The sequence below is a fragment of the Pseudorca crassidens genome, chromosome 5 (assembly GCF_039906515.1).
Source record: "Pseudorca crassidens isolate mPseCra1 chromosome 5, mPseCra1.hap1, whole genome shotgun sequence".
NCBI classification, from domain to species: Eukaryota; Metazoa; Chordata; class Mammalia; order Artiodactyla; family Delphinidae; genus Pseudorca; species Pseudorca crassidens.
Window position 1 is genome coordinate 123,244,286 of NC_090300.1, and position 25,483 is coordinate 123,269,768.

Below are 25,483 nucleotides of genomic sequence, written 5' to 3' on the forward strand. Positions count from 1 at the left end.
CCTTTTTGACCCACCTCCTAGAGTAATGGAAATAAAAACAAAAATAAACAAATGGGACCTAATGAAACTTACAAGCTTTTGCACAGCAAAGGAAACCATAAACAAGATGAAAATACAACCCTCAGAATGGGAGAAAGTATTTGCAAATGAAGCAACTGACAAAGGATTAATCTCCAAAATATACAAGCAGCTCATGCAGCTCAATATCAAAAAAAACCAAAAACCCAATACAAAAATGGGCAGAAGACCTAAACAGACATTTCTGCAAAGAAGATATACAGATTGCCAACAAACAAACAAAAGGATGCTCAACATCACTAATCATTAGAGAAATGCAAATCAAAACTACAATGAGGTATCACCTCACACTGGTCAGAATGGCCACCATCAAAAAATCTACAAACAATAAATGCTGGAGAGGGTGTGGAGAGAAGGGAACCCTCTTGCGCTGCTGGTGGGAATGTAAATTGATACAGCCAGTATGTAGAACAGTATGGAGGTTCCTTAAAAAACTAAAAATAGGGCTTCCCTGGTGGCGCAGTGGTTGAGAGTCCGCCTGCCGATGCAGGGGACACGGGTTCGTGCCCCGGTCCAGGAAGATCCCACATGCCATGGAGCAGCTAGGCCCGTGAGCCATGGCCGCTGGGCCTGCGTGTCCGGAGCCTGTGCTCCGCAACGGGAGAGGCCACAACAGTGAGAGGCCCACATACATACATACATACATAAATAAATAAATAAATAAATAAATAAATAAACTAAAAATAGAACTACCATACAACCCAGTAATCCCACTACTGGGCATATACCCTGAGAAAACCATAATTCAAAAAGAGTCATGTACCACAATGTTCATTGCAGCTCTATTTACAATAGCCAGGACATGGAAGCAAACTAAGTGTCCATCAACAGATGAATGGATAAAGAAGATGTGTCACATATATACAATGGAATATTACTCAGCCATAAAAAGAAACTAAGTTGAGTTATTTGTAGTGAGGTGGATGGACCTAGAGACTGTCATACAGAATGAAGTCAGAAGAGAAAAATAAATACCGTATGCTAACACATATATGTATAATCTAAAAGAAAAACTGTTTCTGAAGAACCTAGGGGCAGGACAGGAATAAAGACGCAGACATAGAGAATGGAATTGAGGACACGGGGAAGGGGAAGGGTAAGCTGGGACGAAGTGAGAGAGTGGCATGGACTTATATATACTACTAAATGTAAAATAGCTAGTGGGAAGCAGCCACATAGCACAGGGAGATAAGCTCGGTGCTTTGTGACCACCTAGAGGGGTGGGATAGGGAGGGTGGGAGGGAGACGCAAGAGGGAGGAGATATGGGGATATATGTATATGTATAGCTGATCCACTTTGTTATAAAGCAGAAACTAACACACCATTGTAAAGCAATTATACTCCAATAAAGATGTTAAAAAAAAAAAAAGAAATGACATGTACTTTAGCTTTACCTCTTGAAGTAAGGTTCACTGCTATATTTAAAGATCATGTGACAAATAAATGCAAAATGTAAAGCTGTCTCCCTATTCCGTTCCAAATCCCAGCTTCAGGGACTTCCCTCAAGGTCCAGTGGTTGAGACTCCATGCTCGCAATGCAGGGGGCCCGGATTTGATCCCTGGTCAGGGAACTAGATCCCACATGCGTGCCACAACTAAGAGTTGGCATGCCACAACTAAGGAGCCCACCTGCCGCAACTAAGACCCAGCACAACCAAATAATAATAAATAAATAATGAAAACAACAACAATAAATCCCAGCATTAAATAACTGATAGGCCAGAGAGAAAAAGGAAGAACAAACAGTTAGTGAGTCCATATTACGTACCAAGCAAGGCTTCTAGATTGTAACTTCCCCAGAGTTGAGATTGTATCTTAGTCATCTCTATTGTGCTAATACCTAGCACAGCTCCTGGCACCTATGCAGTTGCTCAATAAACATTTATTTACTGAAACAATCTAAATCCATTCTAGATGTTGTCCTATTTAATCCTCAAAACCACCCTCTGAATTTGGAAGTATTCTCTTCATTTAATAAAGAGATTAAGTAATTGGTCCAAGGTCACACTGAAAGGCCTGATTACAAACCAAGAATGTAAGATTAGAAAGTCATGTAGAAAAATGCAACTTTTAATAGATGAAACAAAATATTCAGTGAATTTAAGTGACTGTCTCCACAGACCACTTAAATTAAACCAAATGACACATCACTATAAACATGAAAATCAAGACAAACACATGAACTTAAGCTTAAAATATTCTAAACAATGAGTTTGCCCATTCATATTCTAATTTATAGGATGCAATTTGACAATCTGAGTATTCCTGCAATGTGGCCAGAACAAAAATGACTAAGCAATAGACTCTGCCCATGAAGGTACAACAGAAACAGAAATAGTATAATAAAACAGACCCTATGCTTTTACAGAGTTATGAGACAGGCATTGCGGGGACACCAAGGACAGAACAAATAACTCCACACTAAAGAGGAAAAAGACTAAGGATATTGTTAAAGAAATATTGAAGGAGCAAAGAACAGTCACAAAAGATCTGGCATGGAAAGAAAATCATGAGGAACTCCATAGGGTGACTGCTTAGACTATGTCGGAGGAAATGGTAGGATATAATATTGGGAATGCAGGTTGCTATCATATGTGAAGAGTTCTGCACACGTCCATTTGCTCAAGGGATAAGGATGATTCTCTGAAATGTTTTACGCCAAGTACCCAGAGGAAGACTCATTCCTGTGTGTTGGTTGACTCATGGCATCAGTATTTATCTCTTACCAGATAACTAAATTACCTGGGCTCTTTTTCAACCTCCTGGTTTCCCTCCCTGTCTTTGATCATTCTGGAAGAAAAAATAGTCCAGTAATTGAATCTTGATCCAAATTCACAACTGATTATCTCATAACTCGCAATTTCAGTAGTATAAAAGCACTATATTCCCCTAGTATTGCAACAAGGTAAGAGTTTCCTCTTCTGAATGAAACTACCTTCTTTCCATGGTAGAGAGAAAGACTTGGTATAAAAGAACTTGATTTAAAAGAACACAGATGGAACAGTTTACATAAAGCATATGGGTCAACAAGATGGGTGGATAGGTTAGAACACTAAAGCATAATTAAAACAGCTTAGGCAATTGTTTTTAAACGGAGTTTTGAGAAATCATATGAGATTTCACATTAACGATGTTCATGTGCCTTTAAGAGCATTGCTCTAATCAGTAATTATTTTTGAATAAGTAATATAAATTATAGTGTTGCCTAATATTTGAGAGGCTCTTGTGCCAAATACTCCCACCACATAGCTTTCCTACGAGCATGGAAATCCCACAAGCCTGTGTGTACCTAACAATGGCATGTGTACATGACATCATGATTTCACTTACCAAGGGACAAAATGAGCCACATCAGAATCTGCTTCATCTCATGGAAGCCAAACAACCTGTCAATTTCAAAATTATAGATTCAGTTTATTTCACTGAGGGTTCATAGGCTAAAAATGCGTCTTCTATTCTATTTTATTGAAGCAAGGAAAGACTAATGTCTTCTGCTCAGTGTACCTCCAAACCTGCTTTTTCATCTTGAGGAACTTGTGTTACTTCAAAACAGCAGAACGATTCTTTCTGCTACAACTTCTTCTTGAGTCATGGCTATGATTCTAGGATTCCATTTCCTGATGTTGTTCACTTCCTCTCTCAGGCAGGCCCTTCTGAGTTTCACTCATTTCACTTGCTTCATAAGTTGATTCAGGTAGACTCTGCTTTCCTTTCCCTTTGCTTTCTGAGCCATATATTTCGTTTCCTAATACACTCCTCTAGATTTGGCCTTATGGAGTGTCTGCTAGTGAGAAATATAAATTTAATGACTTCTGGATTTACCAAAAGCATTCATCATCTAAGCAAATCATGTCCATCATTATTTCCTTTATTTGGATAATTACACCTAAAATTCATCCTCTCATCTGCCTAACATTTATCACAGACCTGATTTCTATTTACTGTTGCCCTGGCTAGCTCCCCTTCAGTGTGCATCATCTCACCTTTCCTGGGAGTCTGAAGATTTTCTGAGCATACTCTCTAATGCCATGAACTTTACAAACTTTCTTACTCACCATAAATGTGTCATTTTGAAACTCACCTAATAGGGTCTGATGCATTCTGTGCACATTTCCAAGTCTTCCCCTCTCTCAAATCTGTCCACATTACCTAAGCCATCCTCATAGATAGCTTTTTCCACCTTTTAGGGCTCGTTATTATTTACCATCCAGACCCCCCAGAAGGCACATCTCAGTAATTCCTCTCCTTGTTCTGTCTGGTGACATCAGTGCAAAATGCTCTCTATAATCTTGCCTCTCTTCTACTACTAGAAATCTTTGGTCTTGTTCCTTTTTATTGTCCCATCTTTAAGAGTAGTTGGGCTGTCTTAAACAGAGAAAGAAATTTATTGGAAGGATATCAAGTTTTCCACATCCTCAGGAAGACTAGAGAACTATGTTCAGAATGGGCAAACAAAAACTAGGCTACACCACCAAAACCACAGCCAAAATTGTATCACAGAACAAGTTCAGCAAAAACATGGCCACATATCAGGGATTCAGATACCAAACAGATAAAAGAAAAATGTCCACTACATCTTGATTGTGGTCCTCTGCCTTATAGAATACCTAGTTGACCACATGTCTATATGCAGTACTATAATTGGGCTCCTTACATGGACTATGTCTTTTTTATCTTCCTTCACTAGCACTGCAGTTCCCAAACTATGCCTTGAGGTAACCCAGGAGACCCAACTCAGGAGACCCAACCAGGTATTTTAGATGAGATTGCGCTCATCCAGGTTAGTATGGCCATAGACAGAGGCAGGTGTGGCTAACAGGGTATTTTAAATTTTCAAGGACAACACAGTAGCACCTGTCAGACACTACTACTACCTCGAGGTGATTCACATTTTCATTAGATCATGCTACATTCCTTTCAAAGACATTTTTTTCTTTGCAAAGCTGGGCTTTCCATGGTTGCTGCAATAAAAAGCAAGTACCACTTGAAAATCAGTGGGTAACAGGAAATGAGAGTGGCAGTGTCCAGACATTCCAAGGTTAGTGAATTTGGACTGTACCCAAGAGGTACAAACATCCTGTTAGTAATTGTGTCTATTCAAGAATGAAACTTAACATTACTTTTTCTTTATGTATATATATTTGCTTTATAAATGGCTGCTTGGTTAAAACATAAATACTTATTAAGGTGTTTAAACCTAATAACTTAATAAATGGAACTGTTAGGTATTTCTTTTGGCCAAGGGGTGTTGTGGGAAAAAATTATTGAGACACTAATGGTACTGTGAACTAAAACAGTTTAGGAAACTCTGAACTAGTGCAATGTCTACTGGTTAAAAAAATAATTGCTTTATTCTTCACAACCTCACAACTGTTCACGAAAAGCCAGGACTGTCCTCTTCCAAGAAGAATAACAAGAGTAAAGTCGAGGATTAATAGAAAGACCATAGCCTCTCACTCATATGATAGGTGTCAACTGAATGATTTCCATAAGCAAACACAGCTGGGAGAGACCGAGGAGATGAAGGCACAGAGGAGTACACCAGCAGATGCTGAAAACCCCCAAGACATGGACAGATTCAGAAAACATCCCAGTCTTCTAGAAAAGGGATTCATGTGCCCACTACCTGACAGGATTGTACAGTATCAGTACTGTCATGTATATATGGTAGAGAGAGCTTGAAAAATTACTCTGACAGGTGGAGAAAATATGAGCATGATGGAGAAAACTTCCAAGTTTGGAGAGAAGAAACAGCTATCAAGAATATTAGCCTCTTGGGACTTCCCTGGTGGTCCAGTGGTAAAGAATCCACCTTACAACGCAGGGGACACGGGTTCAATCCCTGGTCAGGAAACTGGGATCCCACATGCCATGGGGCCACTAGGTCCACACGCCACAACTACTGAGCTTGTGCACCTCAACTAGACAGCCCATGTGCCGCAAACTGCAGAACCCACATTCTCTGGAGCCGTGTGCCACAACTAGAGAGAAGCCCATGTGCCTCAATGAAAGATTCCACATGCCTAAACGAAGATCCCAAGTGCCACAACTAAGACCCAAAGCAGCCAAATATAAAAATAAATTTAATTTAATTTAAAAAAGAATATTAGCCTGTAAATGCAAATCAAATCTACAATGAGGTACCACCTCACACCAGTCAGAATGGCCATCATTAAAAACTCTACAAATAACAAATGCTGGAGATGGTGTGGAGAAAAGGGAACCCTCCTACACTGCTGGTAGGAATGGTACAGCCACTATGGAGAACAGTGAGGGGGTTCCTCAGAAAACTAAAAATAGAACTACCATGTGACCCACCACCCCACTCCTGGGCATATACCTGGACAAAACTATAATTAAAAAAGATACATGTACCCCTATGTTCACAGCAGCACTATTCACAATAGCCAAAACATGGAAACAACCTAAATGTCCATCAACAGATGAACGGATAAAGAAGATGTGGTACATATATACAATGGAATACTACTCAGCCATAAAAAAGAATAAAGTAATGCCATTTGCAGCAACATGGATGCAACTAGAGATTATCATACTAAGTGAGGTAAGTCAGAAAGAGAAAGGCAAATACAATATGATATCACTTATGTGTGACTCTAAAACAGCACAAATGAACCTATCTACAAAACAGAACAGACTCACAGACCTAGAGAACAGACTTGTGGTGGCCAAGGGGGAGGGGAGTGGGAGAGGGAAGGACTGGGAGTTTGGGATTAGCAGATGTAAACTATTCTATATAAGATGGATAAGCAACAAGGTCCTAGTTCCCTAGCACAGGGAACTATATTCAATATCCTGTGATAAACCATAATGGAAAAGAATATTAAAAAAAGAATGTCTATATGTGTATAACTGACTCACTTTGCTGTACAACAGAGATTGGCACAACATTGTAAGTCAAATATACTTCAATAAAAAAATAAATAAATAAAATAAAATAATATTAGCTTCTAAAATGACCCCCAAATGATCCCTGCCTCTTGATATTTATACTCTCTTGTAGTCCCCTCCCCTGTAGTGTGGGCTGGACCTACTGACTCATTCTAATGAATAGAATACAGCAGTGGATGCAACTTCTAATATTAGCTTACAAAAAGACTACTTCTGTCTTGCTCAGTCTCTTATTCTCTCAGTTGCTCTGATGGAAGCCAGCTGCCATGAACCAATCACTCATAATATGAGCTACTCTATGGAAGGTCCATGTGGCAAGGAACAGAGAGACCTCCAGCCAACAGCCAGTGAAAAATGGAGGACCTCAGTTCAACAACCCATGAGCAACTAAACATTGCCAAAAATCACATGAGTGACATTGGGAGTGGATCCTTCCCCAGTCAAACCTTCAGATAAGACTACAGTCCTACCAGACATCTTGACTGCAGCCTTATGAAGGATCATAAGGCAGAGATACAAGGTAATCTGCACCTGGATTCCTGTCCAACAAAAACTGTGAGACAATAAATGTTTGTTGGTTATTGGAGGAGATCAAGATGGCAGAGCAGGAGGACATGGAGCTCATATCCCCCCATGAACACATCAAAAATATATCTACATGTGGAGTAATTCTCACTGAAACCAAACTGGAGACTGACAGAAAGACTCCTGTACAACCAAGGCTGTAAAGAAAGATCCACACGGAGTCAGGTAGGAAGGAAGAAAAGAGATCAGGTTGGGAACTGCACCCTTAGGAGAAGACACAGATGAGGAAGGGGATTACATGGGTTTAAAGACCTTCCCTGGGGAGTGAGCAGTTCAAACCACATATTGGGCACCCCACCAGGAAGACAAGTTCTCTTGGCTGGTTTGAAAACCAGTGGTAATAACAGGAGGGCTGTAAGAAACCTAGACTCCACTCATGAAGAGTGCACACACACTTGCTTACCCACCGGAAGCAAAGTAGAGGAAGCAGATTGAAACTTCCCAGGACTCTGGCCATTTTCCCACTCCAGCACATGCCCCAGCACATGCCAAGCACCCACTCCCAGGCCCTCTTACTCTGGCACAGCTCCCCAGTAGACTGAAGGCTGCCATTGCCAAGGAGAGTGTGTAGTTGATGGGAGCAGAACCTGCTCAGACCCAGCATGGCATCTGAACAAGGGAGGGATGGCCATTGCTGTTGTTTGCAGAAGCAGCAGATCAGGAGCAGCGGGGAGCTCTGACTCGTGTGCCAGGACCACCCCAGCATGCACCCTGGCCCATGCTGAATGCCCACTCTGGCCCCTGTTGCTCTAGTGCTGCTCCCCTCTGAGGCAAATGTACCGATGCTTACAGGAGGGAGAGCTCACACTTAGAGGGAATGGGACTAGCTCAAACTTGACCTTCAGGGCTTCTGCCTCAGCACCTTGGGACCTGAGCCCAACTCTGATATGATGGTGTCAGCCACTGAGCACAGGAGAAGCCCCGGCTCACACCTGGTTCTGACCCTAGTCCCTCCATCTCCAGTCCCACTTCCCATCAAGGTGCTAGCTACTAGCACACTCTTGGGGAAGATATGGCATGCTCATTTCAGATCTAGCTCTCCTACCAAAGCCACTGAGCACACATAGACTGTATAGAGATGCTCCCACGCAAGGATACCCCTTCAACACTGGGATAGGTAACTGTTTTGCCTAATTTCCTTGAGACAGAGAAAGTTAAGCAAAATGAGAAAACAGAGGAATTTGTTTCAAATGAAAGGACAACAACAACAAAAACCTTAAAAAGCAACTAATGAGACAGAGATAATTTACCAGATAAAAAGTCCAAAGCATTAGTAATAAGACAGCAAACTGAACTTGAGAAAAGAATAGATGAACACAGTGAGAATTTTAACAAGGAACTAGAAAATATAAAAAAGAACCAGTTAGAACTGAAGAATACAATAACTGAAATGAATTACACAATAGAAGGAATTAACACCAGACTAGGTGATACAGAAGAACACATAAGCACTCTGGAAGATAGAATAATGAAAATCATCCAATCAGAACAGCAAAAAGAAAAACAAATTTTAAAAATGAGGGCTTCCCTGGTGGTGCAGTGGCTGAGAGTCCACCTGCCGATGCAAGGGACACGGGTTCGTGCCCCAGTCCGGGAAGATCCCACATGCCGTGGAGCGGCTGGGCCCGTGAGCCATGGCCGCTGAGCCTGCACGTCCGGAGCCTGTGCTCCACAACAGAAGAGGCCACAACAGTGAGAGGCCCGCATACCACACAAAATAAATAAATAAATAAATAAAAATAAAAATGAGAAAAGTTTTTTAAAATATGAGAAAAGTTTAAGGAACCTCTAGGACAATATCAAGTATACTAAAGTTCACATTATAGGGGTCCCAGAATGAGAAGAGAGAGAGAAAACAATCAAAATATATTCAATAAAATTATGGCTGAAAACTTCCCCCAAAAGGGAAATAGATATCCAGGTACAGAAAGCATAGAAAGTCCCAACAAGATTAACCCAAAGAGACCTACACAAGACATATCATAATTAAAATGGCAAAAGTTAAAGAGAGAATTCTAAAGGCAGCAAGGAAAAAACAAAAAGTCATATACAAGGGAACCCCCATAAGGCTAACAGTTGATTTTTCTGCAGAAAATTCACAAGCAAGGAGAGACTGTCATGATATATTTAAAGTGCTAGAAGGGAAAAACCTACAACCTGGAATAATTTACTCAATAAGATTATCATTTAGAATTGAAAGAGAGTTAAAGCACTTCTCAGACAAGCAGAAATTGAAAGAGTTCATCAATACTAAGCCAAACCTAAAAATAAATGTTAAAGGGTCTTTTCTAAGTGGAAAAGAAAAGGCCACAACAAGAAGAATTTATAGGAAAGGAAAAATCCCACTTGTAAAGGCAAATATATAGTAAAGACTGTGGATCAACCATTTAAATAATCTACTACAAAGATTAAAAGACAAAAATGGTAAAATCAACTATAACAATAATAAACAGTTAAGGGATAGACATGAAGATGTAAAACATAAGATCAAAAACACAAAATGTGAGAGAGGGGAGAAAAAATGTAGATCTTTTAGAATGTGATTGAACTTAAATGACTACCAGTTTAAAACAAGTAGATATAGTTATAGGTCAACATATATGAACCCCATTGTAACCGCAAATCAAAAACCCACAACAGACACACAAAAACTAAAGAGAAAGGAACACAAGCATGTCACTAAAGAAAATAATCAAACCACAAGGGAAGAAACTAAAAGAAGACGAAAAGAACAGAGAAGAACTACAAAAACAACCAGAAAACAAGTAACAAAATGGCAAGAAGTACATACCTATCAATAATCACTCTAAATGTCAATGAATGAAATGCTCCAATCAAAAGATATAGGGTAGCTGATTGGATAAAAAACAAGACCCATTGATATCATGTTTACAAAGGATTCACTTCAGAACTAAAGATACACACAGAATGAAGGAGATAGAAAAAGAAATTTCATGCAAATGGAAACATTGAGAAAACTGATGTAGCAATACTCATATTAGAAAAAATAGACTTTAAAACAAAGTCTACCACAAAAGATAAAGAAGGGCATTAGAGAATGATAAAGAGATTAATACAAGAAGAGAATATTACACTCACTAATATATATGCACCCTAACAGGAGCACTTAATTATATAAAGCAAATACTAACAGACATGGAGGGAGAAATGGACAATAACACAATATTAGTAGGGGGCTTTAACACCCCACTTACATCAATGGACAGGTCATCCAGACAGAAAATCAATAAGGCAATAATGGTCTTAAAGACATAATAGACCAGTTGGACTTAATGAATATCTACATGACATTCCATCCAAATCAGCAGAATACACATCCTTTTTAAGTGCACATGGAATGTTCTCCAGGATAGATCACATTCTAGGCCACAAAACAGGTCAACAAACTTAAGAGTTTAGAAATTATATCAAGCAATTTTTCCAACCACAAGGTATGAATCTAAAAATCAATTATAGGGGGACTTCCGGGAAGATGGTGGAAGAGTAAGACGCGGAGATCACCTTCCTCCCCACAGATACACCAGAAATACATCTACACGTGGAACAACTCCTACAGAGCACCTACTGAACGCTGGCAGAAGACCTCAGACCTCCCAAAAGGCAAGGAACCCCCCCACGTACCAGGTTAGGGCAAAAGAAAAAAATAAACAGAGACAAAAGGATAGGGACGGGTCCTGCACCAGCGGGAGAGAGCTGTGAAGGAGGAAAAGTGTCCACACACTAGGAAGCCCCTTCGCAGGCGGAGACTTCGGGTGGCGGAGTGGGAGAGCTTGGGAGCCGCGGAGGAGAGCACAGCAACAGGGATGCAGAGGGCAAAGCGGAGAGATTCCAGTGCAGAGGATCAGGGCCGACCGGCACTCACCAGCCGAGAGGCTTGTCTGCTCGCCCGCCGGGGTGGACGGGGCTGGGAGCTGAGGCTCCGGCTTCTGTCGGAGTGCCGGGAGAGGACTGAGGTTGGCGCCGTGAACACAGCCTGCAGGGCGTTAGTGCACCACGGCTAGTCGAGAGGGAGTCCGGGCAAAAGTCTGGACCTGCCGAAGAGGCAAGAGACTTTTTCTTCCCTCTTTGTTTCCTGGTGCACGAGGAGAGGGGATTAAGAACGCTGCTTACGAGAGCTCCAGAGACGGGCGCGAGCCGTGGCTAAAAGTGCAGAGCCCAGAGACAGACATGAGACGCTAAGGCCGCTGCTGCCACGACCAAGAAGCCTGTGTGCGAACACAGGTCACTATCCACACCCCCTTCCGGGGAGCCTGTGCAGCCCGCCACTACCAGGGTCCCGGGATCCAGGGACAACTCCCCCGGGAGAACGCACGGCGCGCCTCAAGCTAGCAACGTCACGCCAGCCTCTGCCGCCGCAGGCCCACCCCACACTCCATGACCCTCCCTACCCCCCCGGCCTGAGTGAGCCAGAGCCTCCGAATCAGCGGCTCCTTTAACCCCGTCCTGTCTGAGCAAAGAACAGACGCCCTCCGGTGACCTACACGCACAGGCTGGGCCAAATCCAAAGTTGAGCCCCTGGGAGCTGTGAGAACAAAGAGAAAGGGAAATCTCTCCCAGCAGCCTCAGAAGCAGCGGATTAAAGCTCCACAATCAACTTGATGTACCCTGCATCTGTGGAACACATGAATAGACAATGAATCATCCCAAATTAAGGAGCCCTGTGGATGAAAGGCTCTTGGTGCTGCAGCCAGGAGTTAGTGCTGTGCCTCTGAGGTGGGAGAGCCAACTTCAGGACACTGGTCCACAAGAGGCCTCCCAGCAGCACATAATATCAAACGGCAAAAATCTCCCAGAGATCTCCATCTCAACGCCAGCACCCAGCTTCACTCAACGACCAGCAAGCTACAGTGCTGGACATCCTATGCCAAACAACTAGCAAGACAGGAACACAACCCCACCCATTAGCAGAGAGGCTGCCCAAAAGCATAATAAGTCTACAGACACCCCAAAACACACCACCAGATGTGGACCTGCCCACCAGAAAGACAAGATCCAGCCTCATCCACCAGAACACAGGCACTAGTACCCTCCACCAGGAAGCCTACACAACCCACTGAACCAACCTTAGCCACTGGGGACAGACACAAAAAACAACAGGAGCTACGAACCTTCAGCCTGCAAAAAGGAGACCCCAAACACAGTAAGATAAGCAAAATGAAAAGACAGAAAAACACACAGCAGATGAAGGAGCAAGATAAAAACCCACCAGACCTAACAAATGAAGAGGAAATACGCAGTCTACCTGAAAAAGAATTCAGAATAATGATAGTAAAGATGATCCAAAATCTTGGAAATAGAATAGACAAAATGCAAGAATCAGTTAACAAGGATCTAGAAGAACTAAAGATGAAACAAACAATGATGAACAACACAATAAATGAAATGAAAAATACTCTAGATGGGATCAATAGCAGAATAACTGAGGCAGAAGAACGGATAAGTGACCTGGAAGATAAAATAGTGGAAATAACTACTGCAGAGCAGAATAAAGAAAAAAGAATGAAAAGAACTGAGGACAGTCTCAGAGACCTCTAGGACAACATTAAACGCACCAACATTCGAATTATAGGGGTTCCAGAAGAAGAAGAGAAAAAGAAAGGGACTGAGAAAATATTTGAAGAGATTATAGTTGAAAACTTCCCTAATATGGGAAAGGAAATAGTTAATCAAGTCCAGGAAGCACAGAGAGTCCCATACAGGATAAATCCAAGGAGAAATACGCCAAGACACATATTAAGCAAACTGTCAAAAATTAAATACAAAGAAAACATATTAAAAGCAGCAAGGGAAAAACAACAAATAACACACAAGGGAATCCCCATAAGGTTAACAGCTGATCTTTCAGCAGAAACTCTGCAAGCCAGAAGGGAGTGGCAGGACATATTGAAAGTGTTGAAGGAGAAAAACCTGCAACCAAGATTACTCTACCCAGCAAGGATCTCATTCAGATTTGATGGAGAAATTAAAACCTTTACAGACAAGCAAAAGCTGAGAGAGTTCAGCACCACCAAACCAGCTCTACAACTGCTAAAGTAACTTCTCTAGGCAAGAAACACAAGAGAAGGAAAAGACCTACAATAACGAACCCAAAACAATTAAGAAAATGGGAATGGGAACACACATATCGATAATTACCTTAAATGTAAATGGACTAAATGCTCCCACCAAAAGACACAGATTGGCTGAATGGATACAAAAACAAGACGCATATAATTGCTATCTACAAGAGACCCACTTCAGAGCTAGAGACACATACAGACTGAAAGTAAGGGGATGGAAAAAGATATTTCATGCAAATGGAAACCAAAAGAAAGCTGGAGTAGCAATTCTCATATCAGACAAAATAGACTTTAAAACAAAGACTATTAGAAGAGACAAAGAAGGACACTACATAATGATCAAGGGATCAATCCAAGAAGAAGATTTAACAATTGTAAATATTTATGCACCCAACATAGGAGCACCTCAATACATAAGGTAAATACTGACAGCCATAAAAGGGGAAATCGACAGTAACACATTCATAGTAGGGGACTTTAACACCCCACTTTCACCAATGGACAAATCATCCAAAATGAAAATAAATAAGGAAACACAAGCTTTAAATGATACATTAAACAAGATGGACTTCATTGATATTTATAGGACATTCCATCCAAAAACAACAGAATACACATTTTTCTCAAGTGCTCATGGAACATTCTCCAGGATAGATCATATCTTGGGTCACAAATCAAGCCTTGGTAAATTTAAGAAAATTGAAATTGTATCAAGTATCTTTTCCGACCACAACGCTATGAGACTAGATATCAATTACAGGAAAAGATCTGTAAAAAATACAAACACATGGAGGCTAAACAATACACTACTTAATAACGAAGTGATCACTGAAGAAATCAAAGAGGAAATCAAAAAATACCTAGAAACAAATGACAATGGAGACACAACGACCCAAAACCTATGGGATGCAGCAAAAGCAGTTCTAAGGGGGAAGTTTATAGCAATACAATCTTACCTTAAGAAACAGGAAACATCTCGAATAAACAACCTAACCTTGCACCTAAAGCAATTAGAGAAAGAAGAACAAAAAAACCCCAAAGTTAGCAGAAGGAAAGAAATCATAAAAATCAGATCAGAAATAATTGAAAAGGAAATGAAGGAAACGATAGCAAAGATCAATAAAACTAAAAGCTGATTCTTTGAAAGAATAAACAAAATTGATAAACCACTAGCCAGACTCATCAAGAAAAAAAGGGAGAAGACTCAAATCAATAGAATTAGAAATGAAAAAGGAGAAGTAACAACTGACACTGCAGAAATACAAAAGATCATGAGAGATTACTACAAGCAACTCTATGCTAATAAAATGGACAACCTGGAAGAAATGGACAAATTCTTAGAAAGGCACAACCTGCCAAGACTGAATCAGGAAGAAATAGAAAATATGAACAGACCAATCACAAGCACTGAAATTGAAACTGTGATTAAAAATCTTCCAACAAGCAAAAGCCCAGGACCAGATGGCTTCACAGGCGAATTCTATCAAACATTTAGAGAAGAGCTATCACCTATCCTTCTCAAACTCTTCCAAAATATAGCACAGGGAGGAACACTCCCCAACTCATTCTATGAGGCCACCATCACCCTGATACCCAAACCAGACAAGGATGTCACAAAGAAAGAAAACTACAGGCCAATATCACTGATGAACATAGATGCAAAAATCCTCAACAAAATACTAGCAAACAGAATCCAACAGCACATTAAACGGATCATACACCATGATCAAGTGGGTTTTATTCCAGGAATGCTGGGTTCTTCAATATACGCAAATCAATCAACGTGATACACCATATTAACAAATTGAAGGAGAAAAACCATATGATCATCTCAATAAATTCAAAGAAAGCTTTTGACAAAATTCAACACCCATTTATGATAAAAAAAAACACTGCAGAAAGTAGGCATAGAGGGAACTTTCCTCAACATAATAAAGGCCATATATGACAAACCCACAGCCAACATCATCCTCAATGGTGAAAAACTGAAAGCATTTCCACTAAGATCAGGAAGAAGACAAGGTTGCCCACTCTCACCACTCTTATTCAACATAGTTTTGGAAGTTTTAGCCACAGCAATCAGAGAAGAAAAGGAAATAAAAGGAATTCAAATCGGAAAAGAAGAAGTAAAGCTGTCATTGTTTGCAGATGACATGATACTATACATAGAGAATCCTAAAGATGCTACCAGAAAACTACTAGAACTAATCAATGAATTTGGTAAAGTAACAGGATACAAAATTAATGCACAGAAATCTCTGGCATCCCTATACACTAAGGATGAAAAATCTGAAAGTGAAATCAAGAAAACACTCCCATTTACCATTGCAACAAAAAGAATAAAATATCTAGGAATAAACCTACCTAAAGAGACAAAAGACCTGTATGCAGAAAATTATAAGACACTGATGAAAGAAATTAAAGATGATACAAATAGTTGGAGAGATATACCATGTTCTTGGATTGGAAGAATCAACATTGTGAAAATGACTCTACTACCCAAAGCAATCTACAGATTCAATGCAATCCCTATCAAACTACCACTGGCATTTTTCACAGAACTAGAACAAAAAATTTCACAATTTGTACGGAAACACAAAAGACCCCGAATAGCCAAAGTAATCTTGAGGATGAAAAACGGAGCTGGAGGAATCAGGCTTCCTGACTTCAGACTATACTACAAAGCTACAGTAATCAAGACAGTATGGTACTGGCACAAAAACAGAAAGATAGATCAATGGAACAGGATAGAAAGCCCAGAGATAAACCCACGCACATATGGTCACCTTATCTTTGACAAAGGAGGCAGGAATGTACAGTGGAGAAAGGACAGCCTATTCCATAAGTGGTGCTGGGAAAACTGGACAGCTACATGTAAAAGTATGAGATTAGATCACTCCCTAACACCATACACAAAAATAAGCTCCAAATGGATTAAAGACCTAAATGTAAGGCCAGAAACTATCAAACTCTTAGAGGAAAACATAGGCAGGACACTCTATGACATAAATCACAGCAAGGTCCTTTTTGACCCACCTCCTAGAGAAATGGAAATAAAAACAAAAGTAAACAAATGGGACCTAATGAAACTTAAAAGCTTTTGCGCAGCAAAGGAAACCATAAAGAAGACCAAAAGACAACCCTCAGAATGGGAGAAAATATTTGCAAATGAAGCAACTGACAAAGGATTAATCTCCAAAATTTATAAGCAGCTCATGCAGCTTAATAACAAAAAAACAAACAACCCAATCCAAAAATGGGCAGAAGACCTAAATAGACATTTCTCCAAAGAAGATATACAGAGTGCCAACAAACACATGAAAGAATGCTCAACATCACTAATCATTAGAGAAATGCAAAGCAAAACTACAATGAGATATCATCTCACACCAGTCAGAATGGCCATCATCAAAAAATCTAGAAACAATAAATGCTGGAGAGGGTGTGGAGAAAAGGGAACCCTCTTACACTGTTGGTGGGAATGTAAATTGATACAGCCACTGTGGACAACAGTATGGAGGTTCCTTAAAAAACTACAAATAGAACTACCATATGACCCAGCAATCCCACTACTGGGCATATACCCTGAGAAAACCATAATTGAAAAAGAGTCATGTACCAAAACGTTCATTGCAGCTCTGTTTACAATAGCCCAGAGATGGAAACAACCTAAGTGTCCATCATCGGATGAATGGATAAAAAAGATGTGGCACATATATACAATGGAATATTACTCAGCCATAAAAAGAAACGAAATTGAGCTATTTGTAATGAGGTGGATAGACCTAGAGTCTGTCATACAGAGTGAAGTAAGTCAGAAAGAGAGAGACAAATACCGTATGCTAACACATATATATGGAATTTAAGAAAAAAAAATGTCATGAAAAACCTAGGGGTGAAACAGGAATAAAGACACAGACTTACTAGAGAATGGACTTGAGGCTATGGGGAGGGGGAAGGGTAAACGGTGACAAAGCGAGAGAGAGGCATGGACATATATACACTACCAAACGTAAGGCAGATAGCTAGTGGGAAGCAGCCACATAGCACAGGGAGATCAGCTCGGTGCTTTGTGACCACCTGGAGGGGTGGGATAGGGAGGGTGGGAGGGAGGGAGACGCAAGCGGGAAGAGATATGGAAAAAAATAAATAAATAAATAAAAATTAAAAAATAAAAAAAAATCAATTATAGGATGAAAAATGGGGAGACATGGAGACTAAACAACATGCTACTTAAAGACCAATGTGTTAATGAAGAAATCAAAGAGGAAATCAGAAAATACCTCAAGGCAAATGAAAATAAAAACACAACTGTCTAAAATCTACGGGATTCTTGGGACTTCCCTGGTGGTCCAGTGGTTAAGACTTCGCCTTCCAATGCAGGGGGTGTGGGTTTGATGCCTGGCTGGGGAGCTAAGATCCCACATGTCTTGCAGCCAAAAAAACCAAAACATAAAACAGAAGCAATATTGTAACAAATTCAATGAAGACTTAAAAAAAAAAAAATGGTTCACATCAAAAAAAAAAAAAAATCTTTAAAAAAAAATCTATGGGATTCAGCCAAAGCAGTTCTAAGAGAGAAGCTGATATGGATACAGGCCCACAACAAGAAATAAAAAAAAAGTCTCAAATAAACAACCTAACCTACCATCTAAAGGAATTAGAAAAGAAGAACTAACAACTCCCAAAGTCAGCAGAGGGAAGGAAAAATAATAAAGATCAGAGAGGAAATAAAATAATGACCAAAAAATAATAATAGAAAAGATCAATGAAACCAAGATCTGGGTTTTTTTGAACAGATAAACAAAATTGATAAGTCTTTAGCCAGGCTCACCAAAAGACAAATGGTGAAGACCCAAATAAACAAAATAAGTAATGAAAGAGGAGAAATTACATCTGATATTACAGAGCTATAAAAAAAATCATAAGAGAATACAATGAATAGTTATATGCCAACAAATAGGACAACCTAGAAGAAATGGATACATTTCTAGAAACACACAATCTTTCAAGACTGAATCATGAAGAAATAGATAATCTGAACAGACTGATTCCAAGTAATAAAACTGAATTAGTAGGGGCTTCCCTGGCAGTCCAATGGTTAAGACTCCACATTTCCAATGCAGGGGACGTGCGTTCGATCTCTGGTTAGGGAACTAAGATCCCACATGCCGTGAAGCATGGCCAAAAATAAAACTGAATTAGTAATCAAAAAAATCCCAGCAAACCAAAGTCCAGGACTGGACAGTTCCACAGGGGCATTCTACCAAACATATAAAGAAGAGCTAATGCCTATCCTTCTCAAACTATTCCAAAAATTGAAGAGGAGGTAACACTCCCAAATTCATTCTTCGAGGTCATATTACCCTGATACAAAAACCATACAAAGCCACTATTAAAAAGAAAATCACAGGCCAATATCTCTGATGAATATAGATGCAAAAATAATCAACAAAATATTAGCAGACTGAATTCAACAATATATAAAAAGAATCATACTCCTTGATCAAGTGGGATTTATTCTAGGGATGCAATATCTGCAAATCAATCAATGGGATACACCATATTAACAAAAGGATAGATAAAAATCACATGATCATCTCATTAGATGCAGAAAAGGCATTTGACAAAATTCAACATCCATTTATGACATAAACTCTCATCAGAGTTGGTATAGAGGGAACGTACCTCAACATAATAAAGGTCATATATGACAAACCTACAGCTAACATCATACTCAATGGTGAAAAGCTGAAAGCTTTTCCTCTAAAACCAAGAGCAAGACAAGGATACCCACACTTGACACTTCCATTTAACATAGTATTGAAAGTCCTAGCCACAGCAATCAGACAAGAAAAAGAAATAAAAGCATCCAAATAGGAAGGGAAGAAGTAAAACTGTCCCTATTTGCAGATGACATGATACTATATATAGAAAATCCTAAACTCTCCACCAAAAAACTATTAGAGTAAGTGAATTCAGTAAAGTTGCAGGATATAAGATTAATATACAATTAATATTTATTATTTTTAGCTTAAATTTTGGAGGAATTCTTATGCAGCAATAGATAAGTAACACAGAGACTAAAAGAAATATGACAACTAAATGCAATGGGTGACCCTAAATTGGATATTGGAGGCAAGGGAGGATGCTCTAAAGAACATTATTGAACAACTGGCAGAATCTGAATATTGAAAGTATATTAAGTCATAGCACTAAACTTCCTGAATATGATTGTTGGACTGTGGTTACGTGAAGGAATGTCCTTATTAAGAAATACACACTGAAGTATTTAGAAATAAAAGGACATGATATCTGTAACTAACTCTTACATGGTTCAGGGGAAAATTAATAATAATATATATTATAAATAGAGGCAGTGATAAGTAAATGTGGCAAACAGCTAATCTGTGAATCTGGATAAAAGATATTTAAGAATTTTTTGTAATTTTCTTGCAAGTCATCTGTAACTTTGAAAGTATTTTTTTAAAGGTTTTTTCTTAAAATGGTTAAAAGGAGCAATTGGTCATATGTAGTTTAGCCTAAAATGTGTTGTTTCAGTATTTCAAAATGTAATGACTTTTATTTTCCTTAGTAAGAAACAAGAGGTTTTTTGTCATTTAATAATGATAACCTTTCCCCCTTTGGGTGCTTTTAAAACCAAATACTAGCATAAATATATTGTGTAGAGTGTATTTTCAGGAAGGAATTAGATTTGGATAATTTAGATCAAAATGCTAACTTATAATCTTCCATATTTAAGTCCTATACTTATTCTGAACTAGAATGATTTGGACCAAGTAAGGAGACTTGAGAACAAATTGAAGGGTTAATACCCAACTCTAAAGCCTATCTGGTACAAAATGTCAAAATTTGACTTTGGTACCTTCCTGACATCTGTCATCAACTTCATGATGATCTCGATTGCTACCATACTCTTCCTTTTTCCTATGATTATCCAGGGATATTTTCTGTTAGAAAATTTCATATTACTTGAATTTTTTACATTTTAATTCTTCACATTTTAAAGCAAGCTTCATGGAAACAATGTAGTCACTGTCCCTCACACATCTCCATTCCTTTTTTCTCCTTTGTCATTCCACTTTCTTACTTTTACCTTCTTTGACCCCTGCTTTCCTTTCCCTTCATATCCTTCTCTACCTTTTTGACACCTTTCTTCCTGGTTCTCCATACTAGCCTCACCTTAGTCTCAGCTTTCATCATCTCATGCTTAGATCACTATAATCATCTCAAAACTGGTCTTCTACCTCTAGGCTCTCCCAACCACCCTATACGTACAGAAGTATTTATTTTTAGAAATCCAGAACTATACACTTCTTTACTATATCTAGTTTAAACTTCCCAGAATGGTACTCAAGGTCCTCCAGGACTGGCACCAAATGACTCATACCAGCACCTTAGCTCCCACAATTTCCCAGCACAAAATCTCCTCCCCAGCCATCTAGGTCTTTTTGCTGTCATTTCCTTACCTCTAAGAGACCAAACCAGGTTTTTTCCTCGTTGAGTAACCTGAGAGAGCCTTGTTTCTCTCCCCTTTTACAGCCACCTGTCACTGACATATTTAGGACAAAGGCCAAGAGGTTTAGTTCTACCCAGGAGCAGACACCTAAGACGCCCTGGGCCAAATTGCTTTGGCCCATTTGACATTAGTGCCAGTAGTGTGAACAGCTGCATGAATATTGCAATGCTCCAGCTCCAGTGGGTGCTGTGGAGTTCTTTGGTGTATCCTTCAACACCATGGAAACTTACACAGTCTGAGCAGGGCTATAGACTGAAGTGCAGGGGAGTTAATAAATGATGAGGGTTGGAAGTCAGTGGATAAATGCCCCAGCCTCCTCAACCTTCACTGAAACAATTCTGAGGCACATTCTGTGTGGTTCTACAGATGATCCCCAGAGTAAATGGGCCTCAGTTTCCCACAGTGATTTCCATCTGGGTAGCATACCCTTTATTGGCTTTTTTCCTTGTCCTACTCTGCCCACTCCCTCACTCTGTTTCCTGGGATCAATATCATCGTCTTAGATAAATGCACTTGAACTAGCTACATCCAAGTCCTTGCTTAGGCTCTGCTTTTGCAGGAACCCAAGACACAAAACAATATTCATTATTCTTCTATTCCTTTATTAATAAAACCCCATGTTCTAGCTGCACCCATGGCCACTTAGTTATAGGTTACGTTTCTCCACCATCTTTGCAACTAAATACGTCTATATGACTTGTTGGCAATGGGCTATAAGAGAACTTATATGCCAAGCCTTGACACTAAAAGAAATACAGATGTGTTTTTCTTTCTCCTTTCCCTGTTTCTGATGGCTGAGATGCAGATACGATGGCAAGAGGTAGAACAGCCATTATGGACCCAGAGATAGAAGCTGTCTTTTAAGGATAGACTGATCTGCCCATCCCACTCTGTGATACTTCACTGTGATCTGATACAGGAGAGAAAAATAAACTTCTCTCTTCTTAAGTCAGGTATTATAGAGATCTCTGTTAAAGTAGCTTAGACAGTATCCTTATGAAGTTTAAGACTTTGGACAAAGTCACACAGCTTTTAAATAGGGATTCTACAACTCAAGCTCTTAGTAAGCCACTCATTTGTTGTGGCTATGTGACATCCCTCCTATGTGTCTATGTGATGGGACAGTAAAAAGACTGAGAAATATTGCATTACCTATGACACTTTCCAGAAGAGAAGATTTACCTCCCTTTTTCCCATGCAAAAGGGGAGGAGTGGTTCTGAGTCCCATCAAGAATACAAATAAGGCAGGTTCTCTTACAACGACCACCTAAGAGTTGCTCTGGAAGAAGCGACAACCTTGCCTCCTCCTCTCTGCCATCCGCTCAGCAGCCACAAAACAGCAACTATATGCCAGTGCATTTCCATTGATGCTGGCCAGGGTGGTGTCCAGATCGGCAATGCCGGCTGGGAGCTCTACTGCCTGGAACATGGCATCCAGCCCAATGGCCTGATGCCAAGTGACAAGACCATTGGGGGAGGAGATGACTCCTTCAACACCTTCTTCAGTGAGAAAACTGCTGGCAAGCATGTGCTCAGGGCCATGTTTGTAGACCTGGAACCCACAGCCATTGATGAAGTTCTCACTGGCACCTACCCCCAGCTCCTCCACCCTGAGCAGCTCATCAGAGACAAGAAAGATGCTGCCAATTACTATGCCCGACATCACTACACCATTGGCAAGGAGGTCACTGACCTCGACTTGGACCGAATTTGGAAACTGGATGACCAATGCACAGGTCTTCAGGGCTTCTTGGTTTTCCACAGCTTTGGTGGGGGAACTGGTTCTAGGTTCACCTCCCTGCTGATGGAAGGTCCCTCTGTTGATTATGGCAAGAAGTCCAAGCTGGAGTTTTTCATTTACCCAGCCCCCCAGGTTTCCATAGCTGTACTTCAGCCCTACAACTCCAACCTCACTGCCCACACCTCCCTGGCGTACTCTAATTGTGCCTTCATGGTAGACAATGAGGACATCTATGACATCTGTCTTAGAAACCTTGATATTGAGCACCCAACATACTAACCTGAATAGGTTGATAGATCAAGTTGTGTCTTCCATCACTGCTTCCCTGAGGTTTGATGGAGCCCTGAATGTTGATCTGACAGAATTTCAGACCAATCTGGTGCCCTACCCCCACATCCACTTCCCTCTGGCTACATATGCCCCTATCACCTCTGCTGGTAGCAGAGATCTCTAACGCTTGCTTTGAGCCAGCCAACCAGGCTGTGAAATGCAACCTTCACCATGGTAAATACATGGCTTGCTGCCTGTTGTACCATGGCAACATGGTTCCCAAAGATGTCAGTGCTACCACTGCCACCATCAAGACCAAGCGCGCCATCCAGTTTGTGGACTGGTACCCCACTGGCTTCAAAGTTGACATTAATTACCAGCCTCCTACTGTGATACCTGGTGGAGACCTGGCCAAAGTACAGTGGGCTGTGTGCATGCTGAGCAACACCACAGCCATCGTTGAGGCCTGGGCTCACCTGGACCACAAGTTTGACCTGACGTATACCAAGTGTGCCTTTCCCTGGTATATGGATGAGGGCATAGAGGAAGGAAAGTTTTCTGAGGCCTGTGAGGACATGGCTGCCCTTGAGAAGGATTATGTGGAGGTTGATGTGGATTCTGTTGAAGGAGAGGGAGAAGAAGAAGGAGAAAAATACTAAAGTGAAAATGTCACAAAGGCACTGCTTTTACAGGGAAGTTTATTCTGTTTTAATCATTGAAAAGTTGTGGTCTGATCAATTAATGTGTATGTAGTCATATACAATTACTGACCAATGCTTTAAAAATGGACACTTTGTTACAGACTCAAGCTATCCATTTCTCTGATGGGTTTGAATAAAGTATTTCCTATCTTAAATGAAAAAAAAAATACAAACACAAATGAAGAAGCTGTGAAGCTATGGAGAAAACTTAAATCTATTGTCTTTTTTATAATACCCAAGGAAAAATATTTAATCATAACATGGGCTGAACTGTGCCCCCCAAAATTTGTATATTGAAGTCCTAACCCCCAGTGTCTCAGAATGTGACTATATTTGGAAATACGGTATTTAAAGGAATGATTAAGTTAAAATGAGGGCATTAAGGAGGGCCCTAATCCAATCTGACTAATGTCTTTATGAGAAGAGGAAATTTGGACACACACAGACACCAAAGAGGTTCACACAGAAATAAGACCATAATTAGAGGCAGCAAAAGGGCAGCCATCTGCAAGCCAAGGAGAGGCCTGAGAGGAAAGCAAACAGTCACCTTGATCCAAGACACCTTGATCTTGGACTTCCAACCTCCAGAACTATGAGAAATAAATGTCTGCTATTTAAGCCACTTAGTCTGTGGTACTTTGTTATGGCAGTCATAGTAAATTAATACAATCACTTACCTTCCAAATCAAGGAAGAACCTAGCATCTATTTCTATTGGATTAAACTAAGTAAATTAATAAGTGAATGGTGATGTTGCCATACTGCCAAGAAACATCAAGACATTTTTCTCTGTAACAAGCCATTCATTAAATACATACATTTTAATTGACTTGACTGAGGGAGAAGAGTAGTGGCATGACCCAGCTTAGATATTTGCAGCATTCAGAAAGGACACAAGAGTCTCTGTGAACTATTCTAACTTCACTAAATATAAAATGACATTGGTCTAGATGCATCTGTAGGCAAGTCAAGAAATCTGAAATGATGAAGCAGCAGAATTCTGAACCACCGGCTGAGCAGCTGCCTGAATTTCCAGAAGTGAAGAGTTTCTTAAATGAACCATTAAAATTTTATCAAAAGCAGGCTGCAAGATGTCAGAGGAAAATGAGTTTTCACAACTTTAAAACGCATATATTTCGTGTTTGATTTCTAAGGAACCAGTTATGTCCATGGTTATTAGAAGCTTCCTATCTTCTGAAATAACATAGCTTAAACACAAAATGTCAAAAACTGAATTTTTCCTGGAAATTACCCTGTGGTATATATTCAGTTTTGGGTGTTGGTGCCATCATCCTCATAGTCACTCGAACACAAATTTCATTTTTGCGTAGATCTAAGAACAAAACCTTCTCTTCCATCGTTTTTATAAAATAGTATCCTGAGATTCTGAGATAACATTTTTAAACTGTCACAATTTGCAACTACTAATCTCTGTGAATCAAAATTATCTTGCCACTGTACAACAAACAAAACTCAGACATAAAAGAATTGCAATGCCGAGGCTAACATAAGACATAACTGTCATCCATAATCTCTATATCAAATTCTTATTCAAACAAATGTCAGTATTTTCATT

The 25,483-nt window shown here is 40.0% G+C and overlaps 1 pseudogene; it reads left to right on the plus strand.

Annotated features, from left to right (window-relative positions):
- Nucleotides 1–22,455: 22,455 nt before the first annotated feature.
- Nucleotides 22,456–23,938, plus strand: LOC137224555 (tubulin alpha-1B chain pseudogene; annotated as a pseudogene).
- Nucleotides 23,939–25,483: the final 1,545 nt, after the last annotated feature.